Source organism: Arvicola amphibius, chromosome 5 (genome assembly GCF_903992535.2).
Source record: "Arvicola amphibius chromosome 5, mArvAmp1.2, whole genome shotgun sequence".
In the NCBI taxonomy this organism is placed as follows: domain Eukaryota; kingdom Metazoa; phylum Chordata; class Mammalia; order Rodentia; family Cricetidae; genus Arvicola; species Arvicola amphibius.
Genome location: NC_052051.1, coordinates 92,143,933 through 92,155,039, shown reverse-complemented (window position 1 = coordinate 92,155,039; position 11,107 = coordinate 92,143,933). Strand labels below are relative to the sequence as shown.

General features: G+C 38.3%; 1 pseudogene; it reads right to left on the bottom strand.

Annotated features, from left to right (window-relative positions):
• Positions 1-592: 592 nt before the first annotated feature.
• LOC119815294 lies at positions 593-10,543 on the bottom strand (annotated as a pseudogene).
• Positions 10,544-11,107: the final 564 nt, after the last annotated feature.

Sequence of the window (11,107 nt, the reverse complement as noted above, 5' to 3'; positions counted from 1 at the left end):
TGGTGTCCTAGACCAATCTTTGCTGTGACTGAATCTGGTTCGATCTCCCCAGTGCCAGAGCAGGACCTATTCCTTGCGGCACAATCTGAAGAAGCCCACACTCCCTTGCAGAAATCCTCAGACCTGTCTGGAGGCCAGCGTCTGACCCCTTTGGGTGGATGGCCTTAGTACAGGAGCAGGACACCTGAAAACACTAGGAAAGGCAGTCCAGATGGAACTCCACTGCACAGGATCAGGGATTCCAGGCAGCCCAGGGAAGCTGCCTGGACAAAAGGGCCAAGGTAGGGGTAGGGCGGGATGGAATATCACACAGCGAACCTGGCAGCACAATCTGAAGGAGCCCGCACTCCCTTGCAGGAATCCTCAGACCTGCCTGGAGGCCAGAGTCTGACCCCTTTGGGTGGATGGCCTTAGTACAGGAGCAGGACACCTGAATACACTAGGGGAGGCTTGGGAGAGGCAGGGACGTGAGAAACAAAGACAAGCCTGCAGCAGGAGCTGGGGGAGGGGGTCTGTGCTCTCTTCCAGGGCAGGTTGCCCCAGGGTCCGCACCCACTCACCAGTCCAGATGGAACTCTTCTTTCACTTCTGATCACTTAAGTTTCTTTGATGGGCAGGTTGTCAATGAAGTTGGAGTTTCTGGGGGCTTTGCAAACTTAGCTAAGTCATTGCTCAAATCTTTAGAGATGTAAGCAGAAATAGACCATTAGTATAGCAAACATAACCACATTCCTTGTCCATGGAAACCTGATCTCTACAAAAAAAAAAAAAAAAAAAAAAAAGAAAGAAAGAAAAGCTGAGTGTCCCTGGGCTCTGGTGCCGACATTATTGGCTTTCAGTGCCGCATAGCTTTGTTGACCTTTTTTTCCAGCCACTTTAATGTCTTCTATGTGCATTTCTCATTCATTGTTTCTTTTTCCTCTATCCCATAATGAAGTGACTTTTCAAGTACAGGAAATTTCAGCAATAAGACACAATTTAGAAACATGTCATCCACTAACTACAACCTGATCCAAGGCCTGATTCTTACCATCTTTGCTAGCTTTTCTGAGGTATGAAAGAACAGAAACAGGGGATCAATGGATGTCATAACGTGGAGAAGCTCCTGATTGAACTGATCGACTTATCAACCAAGAGCTGTGGTTTTCCTTGAAAACGCTGATTTTACACAGCTGCTGTACACACAAACTGAACAAGTAAATGCTCCTTTCTTTGGATACAGATCACCTCATTCTACAGATTTGAGAATTTTCTTTATCTTCATTGAAACACCATTTAAACATTCTCAAAGCAAAAACATGTGCTGTTTGGTTGCTGTATCCCTGCAGCCCACACCCAAATTTATGTTGCCACACAATTTATTTTTTAATTTTTGAGATTAGAATATAATGACATTTTTCTTCATTACGCTTTCTCCCTCCAAACCCTCCCATATATTATTCCCTTCTTTTCTTCATATACATGGCCTCTTTTTTTACTGTTATATCTATAACTATATATATATATATATATACTTTATTTAGGAACATATATATTTAGGAACATGTATATATATTCCTAAATAAAACCCTCTGGAACTGAACCACCCATTTGTATGCTCTACCCTAGGGAAAATGATCTCTCCTGTGCTTAGCTTTCCTTTGGGCATTGTTGAAGTCTCAAGGGATTTTCCATCATCCACTTATTATATTTATTTAGCATATTCATTGATGTCTTCCTTGTTCAGTTCATGTTTGAACATATTTAGTTTCAACGAACTTTTTCCATCTGGATTGATGGGTGTAAACTTCAAGAGTTAAGATCACCTAACAAAAACCCCAATACCAAACATGAAAAGACCTCTTTTGAGTTACTGTCCGGGGCTGACCATGAGGCTTCTTAAAATACAACTAATGCTGTTTCCCTTGGTTACCACAGAAACAAAGCCTAGAGATTAATGAATTGGAGCTGACCTGAATTCCCGTTTCCTAAACTTTCATACCTTGGCCATAACTAACAGCCTTCAAATTGGACTTAAGAGATCAACAAGAGGCCAAACATGACTTGTAGTGAAAATCTAGCTAACTACTAAATTATATTATGGTTGTTAGAGGAGAACCCACAACTATTAGGGTACTAAACCAGGATGATGCCTAACAACAATATTTAAAAATTTCTCTATCTACCTACAGATAAATATAGTCTTTATGTCCCATCAAGGAAACTTTTCTTTGTAATAGTATCTTTTAAAACTTATTTTTATATTTATTTTCCTTTATGCACACTAGTGTTTTTTCTTCATGTTTGTGTTAGGATGTTGGATTCCCTGGAACTGGAGTCACAGGCAGTTTTGAGCTGCCATGTGGGTGCTGAGAATTGAACCTGGGTTCATTGGAAGAGCAGTCAGTGCTCTTAATTGCTGATCCATCCCTCCAATTCCCTCAAATGATTTTTAAGGGTAAAATTTGATAGAAAATTTAAGTTTCATGCAAAAGGAAGAAAAAGAAATTTCTGAAAAAAAAAGAATGCTTCTCCGGATTGTATTATCTCACCTGCTTTGTGCATTCTCCACTGGAGCTGTAAGTCTGTCACCACAGATAAACTTATATTGCTCTATAATAATCACTCACAGCACACACTTGACTTAATGGCTTAGCTTGAGTGGTACAGTGGTTACTTTTCTCAGTACTCCAACAAAAGAAGGTACAGTGTATTATGGCAGGGAAGGCACAGCAGCAGGAAGCCATTTATCACAGTAGATTCTCACCAGGAAGCAGAGGATCAGTAGAACCCAAATTTTTCTCTTATTTTTATAATTGTTTCTTTTAATTTTGAGATTGCAACATAACTACATCATTGCCCCCTTCCCCTTCCCTCCTCAAACCCTCCCATATATCCCTCCTGCCTCCCTTAAATTTATGGCCTCTTTCTTATTAATTGATGTTACATGTATATGTGTATATACATAAAACTCCTATATAATCTGTTTAGTATGTATAAGGTTACTCATGTGTATGTTTTCAAGCATGACCATTGGAGAACCAGCGCATGTGCTTTTTTTAACAGAGTCTGGCCTCAGCTAATGAAGCCCAGGTGCTTCTATCTATTGTGGGTCTTTCAATTTCAGTTAAACTCTTGCAACTCCTTCCTAGACACACACAGATGCTTGTCTCCCAGGTATGGCCAAGTCCCACCGAGATGACAGTCATGATTAGCTGCCACTGGTGGTGTACATCCTACAAACTGGGAAATGTGTATAAAGGCATGTATCCACTCTGTAGTCATACAGAGAAAGTTTCCTTTATTCTAACATCCTCCTGTACATTGTTCTCCATATCCCTCCTGTGGAAACCACTAATGTATTTTATTATTTTTATAGTTTTGTCTTTCCACAGTGTTGCATAGTTGGAATCATGAGTATGTAACATTTTCAGGGTGTCCTTTTTATACTTATTAATGGACAGTAACACCTTTTGGTTACTTTTTTTTTGGGCTTTCACTCTTCAGAACTCATTTAGATGCTGAACATTACTCCATTTTCTAAATGTGCTGTAGGTTATTTGTGTACTCAGGACTGAAGAACACGACTCTTGCTTTCAATTTAGAAATTATGAATATAGCTATGATAAATATGTCCACGGGTTTTTGTGAGAGTAAATGATTTTAAGTTTCTTGGCTAGATACCAAGGAGAACAATTGCTAGATTTCTTTGGAAAACCATGTTTAGTTTGATAAGAAGCTGTCCCCAGAAATGAAATGAGAGAAGAGTGGAAAGTCAATCTGGAAGGCCATAGATGGGTGAGATTTGGACCTGTGTAGGCCCAGTGAATGCTTCCAAAGTCTCAGTGACTTCATCTGTGTGTCAGTGCTGTGGTATCTGGAAGACACTTTTCGCTGGTATCATGCAGTCCCGCTGGCTCTTACAGTATTTCTTCTGCCTTCTCTTCCATATAGTTCCTTGATCTCTGAGGGCAGAGATGGATGAAAATGTCCCATTTTTCATTCCCAGTGGGCATGCCTTGCTAGCACTCGACATTGTCCATGGTTTGGATTTTGGCTACTGTAAGATGTGTCACCACACCTCACTGTTCTTTTTGCAGTTCTCTAGTGGCACATAGGAGCATCACACATTCACAGGCCTGCTCACCCCCAGAAACCCTTCTCTAGTCAAGTATCTGCAAAGAACTTTGGACCAATCTCTAACCCTTTTATTAGTGTATTATTGTGTGTTAAGAGGTCTTCATATATTTCAAATAATAATAAAATATCCTGTATATCTTTTCCACCAGTCAGGGTCTTTTCATTCCTTCCTCTGACATGGTTTTCAGAATAAAATTGAAATCTGTCTTCTCATTTGTTTCCACGCCCGTGCTTTTGATGCTTATTTGCATGTCACAGAGGGATCCAGTATTCTGTAGACCTCTCCTCCTCTGTCTTGCAGGAATATATAGTTTTGCTTGCATATTTGTGTCTGAGACCCATTTTGAGATTTTTTTTAACTGGTTCAGGAATTATTTTCTTACATGTGGCTATTCAATTTTCCCAGACCATTTATTGTAAATGCAGTCTATATTTCTTTACTTTATAAGATACTTGAACCAAGTTTTCTAGAAATTTGTCTTGAAAGTTTGTTTGCCTTGTATAGTGATGATTCTCTATTTTAAATTTAAAATAAAGAAGATTTTTATACAGAATGTTCTATTCATGCTTTTCCCTTCTTCATCTTCCAGATCCTCCATACCTCCCCACTTTTCCAACTCTATGCCCGTTTCTCTCTTTTTTCTTTCTTATTATTTATTCTCTGTATCTTTTACATTATGTATCTCCATCCCATGGATTTCCCCATCCCTTCACATTTTCTCTCTACCCCTGTCCCCAAATAAAATAAAATTAATGAGAATAAAAGGGAAAATTGAAAAAAATTAAATATCTCACCATGAAAGCTTCAGTGTGACACAGTGAGTCACACAGTAAACCCCCTTTTCCATTCATATATCTTTACTGTGTTCATCATATCTGCTTCAAGGCCTCTGGTTTCTCCTATACTATTGATGCTGGGCCCTCACTGGAATTCCTCTTGGTTATCCTATTGTTGCAGTAAGTTATGGAGATCCTGAAACTTTGGGTCTGTGGGTCAGGTTCCTTCACATGCTCCAGCAGATGATAGATGTGGAGGATGTCATAATCAAGTCAAAATCCTGGTTCTGGGCCTGGGCAACTTCAGGGTTGGTCTACCCATCCTACTCATCAGTTTTTCCCTGTCCTTGCCACCAACGTGAGCTTTCCAACACTGCCCCTGATAATTTATCTCTTACAGCAATCTCTCTCTCTCTTTCTTATAAAAACAAACAGGTGAATGAAAAGGTAAACAAGCAAGGAAAAAACAAATTAAATAAACTAACAAAAGAAAAAAATGCATGGAAAACACACATACAGACACATCATAAAAATGGAAACCAAAAGACCAGAAAGATTAAAAAATGCCAAAACCAAGTAAAATGAGGAATGAAATCTTCCAAACATAACTTTGATTTGGTTTATGTTGGCCATGGGGCATGCCCTTAAGTGTGGCAGTCTATAGACCTAGTGAGACTCTCATGAAGAAACCTACTTTTTCTTTGTGAGTGCTAGTCAATTGGAGATGTTCTCTGGATCTGGAATGGAAACTCATCACTACTTTCCTATGTCAGCTCTGTGCCTTTGTCTGCTTTGGACTTGTGCATGCTGTGCACACTATCATAGTCTCGACGAGCTCATATGTGCATCAATTCTGCTGTGACTAGAAGACACTGTTTTCTTGATATCATCTGTCCCCTCTGGCTTTTGCAGTTGTTTTGCCTTCTCATCCCTGAGCCCTGCGAGGAGAAATTTGATCGAAACATACCATGTAGTAGTTCCCATGTACAGGAAGAAGTTTCTCTGATGATGGCTGAGTGAGTCATTGATCTATGGGTATAGCGGAATGTTGGTAAGAAACATTGTTGTTACATCCCTTTAGTAGAAATCATATTTGCTTTCCTTCTAAGTCTATGATCTATCTAGTCTCAGCTTCTTGGCCACCCTGGCAGTGTTGGACATGGATTCCATCTCATGGAGTGAGCCTTAAATACAATCAGATGGTGATTGGTTACTCCTTTCCACCATGGCTGTGCCACTATTGCACCAGCATAACAAAGAATTAAAGATCTGTTCTTATCTTCCAGGCAGGTCCCCTTTGTAGATCTAAGGGCTTCTAGAAGGGTTCATGGTTACCTTTCTTCTTTGATAAACTGAAGAGTGCCTTTCAGTACCATGAACACTAGTCAGTAGTGGTGAAGATGCTAGATAGGCACTATCTTGACTTCATGTGTAACGAAATACATAGGTATTGTCTTTAGCAATAGGGCCCAAGTTGTTTGAATGTTTCAGTGGGGCCACTTTGATCAACACATTTAGAAGTAACACATTTCAATATCGTTTTTGCTGATTTTTTATAAACAACTACAGCATTTGTGAAAAAAGAGAAATTTAAAACTTATTTTCCTATTATGTACTTCTCTTCTTGCTAGGAGAAAGAAGGGCAGAGTCAGGGAGAAGCCATGTAGCCCCACTGGAGCTGGATAGAACTTTAGCCAGTAAGCCACAGCCTCATGGCAATACACAGATTAATAGAAATATGTTAAATTAGTATGTAAAAGTTAGCCAGTAAGAAGTGAGAACTAATGGACCAAGCAGTGATTTAATTAATACAGTTTCTGTGTGATTATTTTGGTTCTGGGTGGCCACAACAAACAAGTGGCCTACTTCAACATCGTCTTTCCTTTTCTTGTTTTGGGATGCTCAGTAGGATGATAAAATAAATTGTGCAATGGGAAATCTTTAACTGATTTTTATTAATTCCCCTTCCATCAAAAAATTAGTCCAGATATTTATAGTCATGTTGAGTGTGCAAGTTAATGAAACTCTGAGATTAGTTGGGTCTGCAGGAGGAAGAGAAATTTCCTGAGGGAAAAGCATCTAAGATGAGCAGATTTGGATAGGGTCATTATAACAGACACAGTGCTACAGGTTAGAAGAGCCACATGAGCAAAGATATTATCTACAATTAGGAAAATAAGCACACAGAAAGGGAAAGAGACAAATGTGACTGGAGAAGGCTGCTTAGTTTAGAGTTCCAGGAATTAGATAATAGTGAGAAACTGATTAGGAAGGGCCATAAATCCGTGAGGTTGGTTCACGGGTTTGTGTCTTTATATCTTACATATTAGAGGGGAATTAGGAATAAATAAAATTTTAAGTGGTTTGGTGAAACATTTTTAAAAATTTAATACCTTTAGGTCCACTATTTATGGACCACAATTAGGCTCCTCGATCTGACTGGAAGCAAGCAGGCTTGAAAGCAGCGTTCGCATGAAGCATGGCTATCTCGGAGTTCCATGGGTACCTTTCAAGGCTATCATAAAAAGTGGTTTCAAGTCTTCACTTTCATTTGGTAGTTTCTGAGATCTGATCTGGGATTTTAGCATATGGATTCTCAGTTCCTACCTCAGTTTTCACTATGACTATTCTTTCCTCATTCATTCCCTGCCAACGTCATTGCCCCTCTTACTCACTCTCCCCTCCTAGGGTAGAATTTTGAGTGGCACTCCTCAGGTTCTGTTCATATGGTTTCTGAAGTAGGGTATTTCCTTGGCCTGGATATTTTCAAATAGATCAAGTTGCATTGTCATTGAGTTCCAGGGACCTACCCTGTCTTTCTCTCCTGGGACTGGGAGTACAAACGTATGACCACCATGCCTTGGTTTTGAGTGAAGACTGAATACAGGCCATGCGGTTAGCCAGCATGACTGCACCTTCTCCCATGCCCTTCCTCTTTCTCTCATTTCCATCCAGAGTCTCATGCTGGTGCACTGCTCTGGAGAGGACGATCCTGCATGTAAAATTGGAAGACTGAAACATGGTTGATACTAAGAAAGCAAAAGCCTATTAAAACAAGGCATGATAAATGATAAACTCCTCTTTTAATAAATTAATTCAGTGTATTTTTTTATCTAGTGAAGTGCGAAAAAAAGCCTTATCGAGTTAGTGTTTGGTTATTAGCATTTATTTTAGATAAAGCTTAATTTTTGACATAAAACTTAAAAGCAGTTTAAACAGTCAAGTAGTATAGCTTTAGGAGGAGACTTATTGTCAACTGATTGTTTATTCAAACAATAAATGCTTCACTATATACAAAAGAAACTGAACAGAGCTGATTCAAGGACTAATTAATATGTCTGTATAGATAAAAGTGCTAATTACATCTGTCTCAGTAACATATTTTATTTATTTGTATTTACTAATATGCTTTCCAGATATCAAATGCATTTGTGATGGTTTTATTGACTATATAATAATTTAAAATATTAATTTACCTAAAATAGTTACAGCTGTATAATTCTGACAAACAGACATATATGTCTGAATTGTCAGCAAAAGACTTCATGCATGAAAATACATTGATATAAAAGATTACCAGGAAACAGGATAGAAATATGTACTCAAGGAGAAAAGGCATTATGTAAATATCAGATTTTGTGTTTTTAAAAGGGTAATAGAGGATACAAATTTCCTTTGATAATTTCCTCTTGGATGCATTTAAATGGATTACTAATATTTTTTAAACTAGCCAACTGTTGCAGTTTGCCCTAGATTGTGTTCTTTGCAACTAAAGATGTGTTGAAAAATCTTAAATGACAGCTTAAAAGTTTTTGACAGACCGTGTATGCTTTAAAAATTATTTTGGAAGCATGTAAGAAAATACTGTATTTGTGGGAGCTTGGTTTTGAAATGCATTTGACATCATATCTTTTATTAGTTTTTATTTAAATTATATGCCTTCAATGATTAAAGATGATTGCGTTTTAGAAAAGTATCTGTGATCACTCTTTTTCTCACTGGGTTTCAAAAGATCAGTTCCTGTAGTACATAGCAACAGGGTTAATGGATCTGGAGATACCAGCAGCCCTCAGTGAGCTTCTTAAAAACAAGCAGAATAAAAAGGAATGTATACCATGGGGAGGAGTGGGACCTCTGGCTTGTGGTGATGACTATGATTGGTGCTTTTTTGTTTGTCAGTGTCTCAATCTGACATGTAGCTCACTGAGTGGTTCAAGCTGGTCTTGAACCAATGACAATACTCCTTTCTTATCTTCTCAACTTTCTGGGATTCCAAAAGTGCAGCATCTCACCTTGCTGGCCATGACTATTTCTGTTTTTAGGATTTGACTCTTTCCTTTCATTCTCATGTTATTCACAAGGATCTAGAACCCACCTCCTCTTGCTCTGCTTCTTCTCTCTTAGTTCTAGGGTAGTCCTCCCCACTCAAGGATGCTCCATTATTTCCTGCAGTTTGTGTCTAACTCCCACACATTTGCAAATACTCCATTTTAAAAGCCCACTCAATGTCTCCTATTCTGAGTGTACCATCTGCTGCCTGCTGGGACCCTGGCTGATGCAGACTGTAAATGTTCTGGGGATGTGTCTGTTGAGCTTATCCTGTAAATATTAGCTGTTTTTAATTTTGCACTGGGATGGTGTTTTGAAATGTAAGCAATGTTTTTTTCTTCTGATATTGCTTTAATGAAAAGTTTTTGTTTTAACCAAAGCTGTAGAAAGATAAAGAATGAGTTTGGGTGTGTGAACTGAATAAACTTCAAAACATTGAAGGGTTATAAAGACAAACCTAAAACAAAGCAGAAAAAAAACAAGAAAAAACTGTTATTATAAGCAAAATAAGTTAAGGAAAATAATTCATGGAAGTACATCTGCAGAGCTGCTTAGAATTGACTGTAGTAACCTTCACCTTCAAGAAACAAGTCTAAGCTCAATGAAAGAGAGATGTCAGATCTGTGATTCAGCACCAGGAATTCAGGATTATTCAGAATGATGCTCGGGAGATGCTTGGACTCTAGAACAGGAAACCTCACTGAGAATTCTAAATAGAAAAGTCAGTCACAACCACAGTCTTAGTTTTCAATTTGATGAAGATGTATTAGAACCATTGTCTCACTGGTTACAAGGAGTTCTTCCTGGTGGATAAATGGTCAAGAGGTAGACAAAAAAATTAGCAATATAAGCAGAAGTAAGAATGCTCTAAAAACACCAATGGACAATCCAGTGGTTTGGTGTTATGTGAATGTCTCAGAACTCAAATTCAACTGAAAAGAAGATAAAAAGAAGACATTTCTTGATTGAATGACAGTAATTTTGTTCTTCAGAGGAATGAAATTAAGATAGAAAAATTAATTATGCCTATGATGATAAATATTTTCATTTTCATATCCCAAATATGGAGACTTGGACACTCTTACCAAATAATGTAATTGTTAGTCATAGGAGGAACAGATGTGGATGGTTTTCCATGGAGAGGTAATAGTATGTTCTAAGTTAAAGAGGACAGGGAGAGACTGTTTTACAGCATGCTTTCTGCCATTCTTGATATTATATTCTTACCAGCCACTCTTCTCTGATGTTCCTTGAGCCATATATGCAGGAGCTGTGATACAGATGTTCCCTTTGGGCCTGGTATTTCCATGATCTGCATTGTGTCCAATTGTGGTTTTCTGTGATGGTATCCATTTGCTGTAAAGAGAAGTATCCTTATGAGGGGTGGTGGCTACATTGATTTATGCATAAAAGGGTAAGATTTAAAATGCAGTGAGGAATTATTTTGGTATATCAAAGTGGTGATAACAGTTTCTGTTCTAAACAAAAGAGAAGGTAGAAAATTACTAGTGTGTAGAATTGGATGGAGAAAAAGTAGGAAATGGGGATATTGCTGCAAGGGATTATATTGTGGATGGTTGTTACAGAGACTGTGTTTTCTTTTCCCGGCCACCCAGACCTGAATAACAACACAGAAACTATATTAATCACAATACTGTTAGGCCAATGGTTTAAGCATATTCCTAGCTATCTCTTACATCCTAAATAACCCAGTTCTATTATTTTATGTTTTACCACAAGGCTTGTGGTTTGTTATCTCACATCTTGCTTCTTGGGCAGCTACATGGTATCTACCTGATTCTACCTTCTTTCTCCGTGCATTCACTTTAGTTTTGCTGCCTATCTATATTCTGCCCTATCATAGGCCAAACAAGCTTCTTTT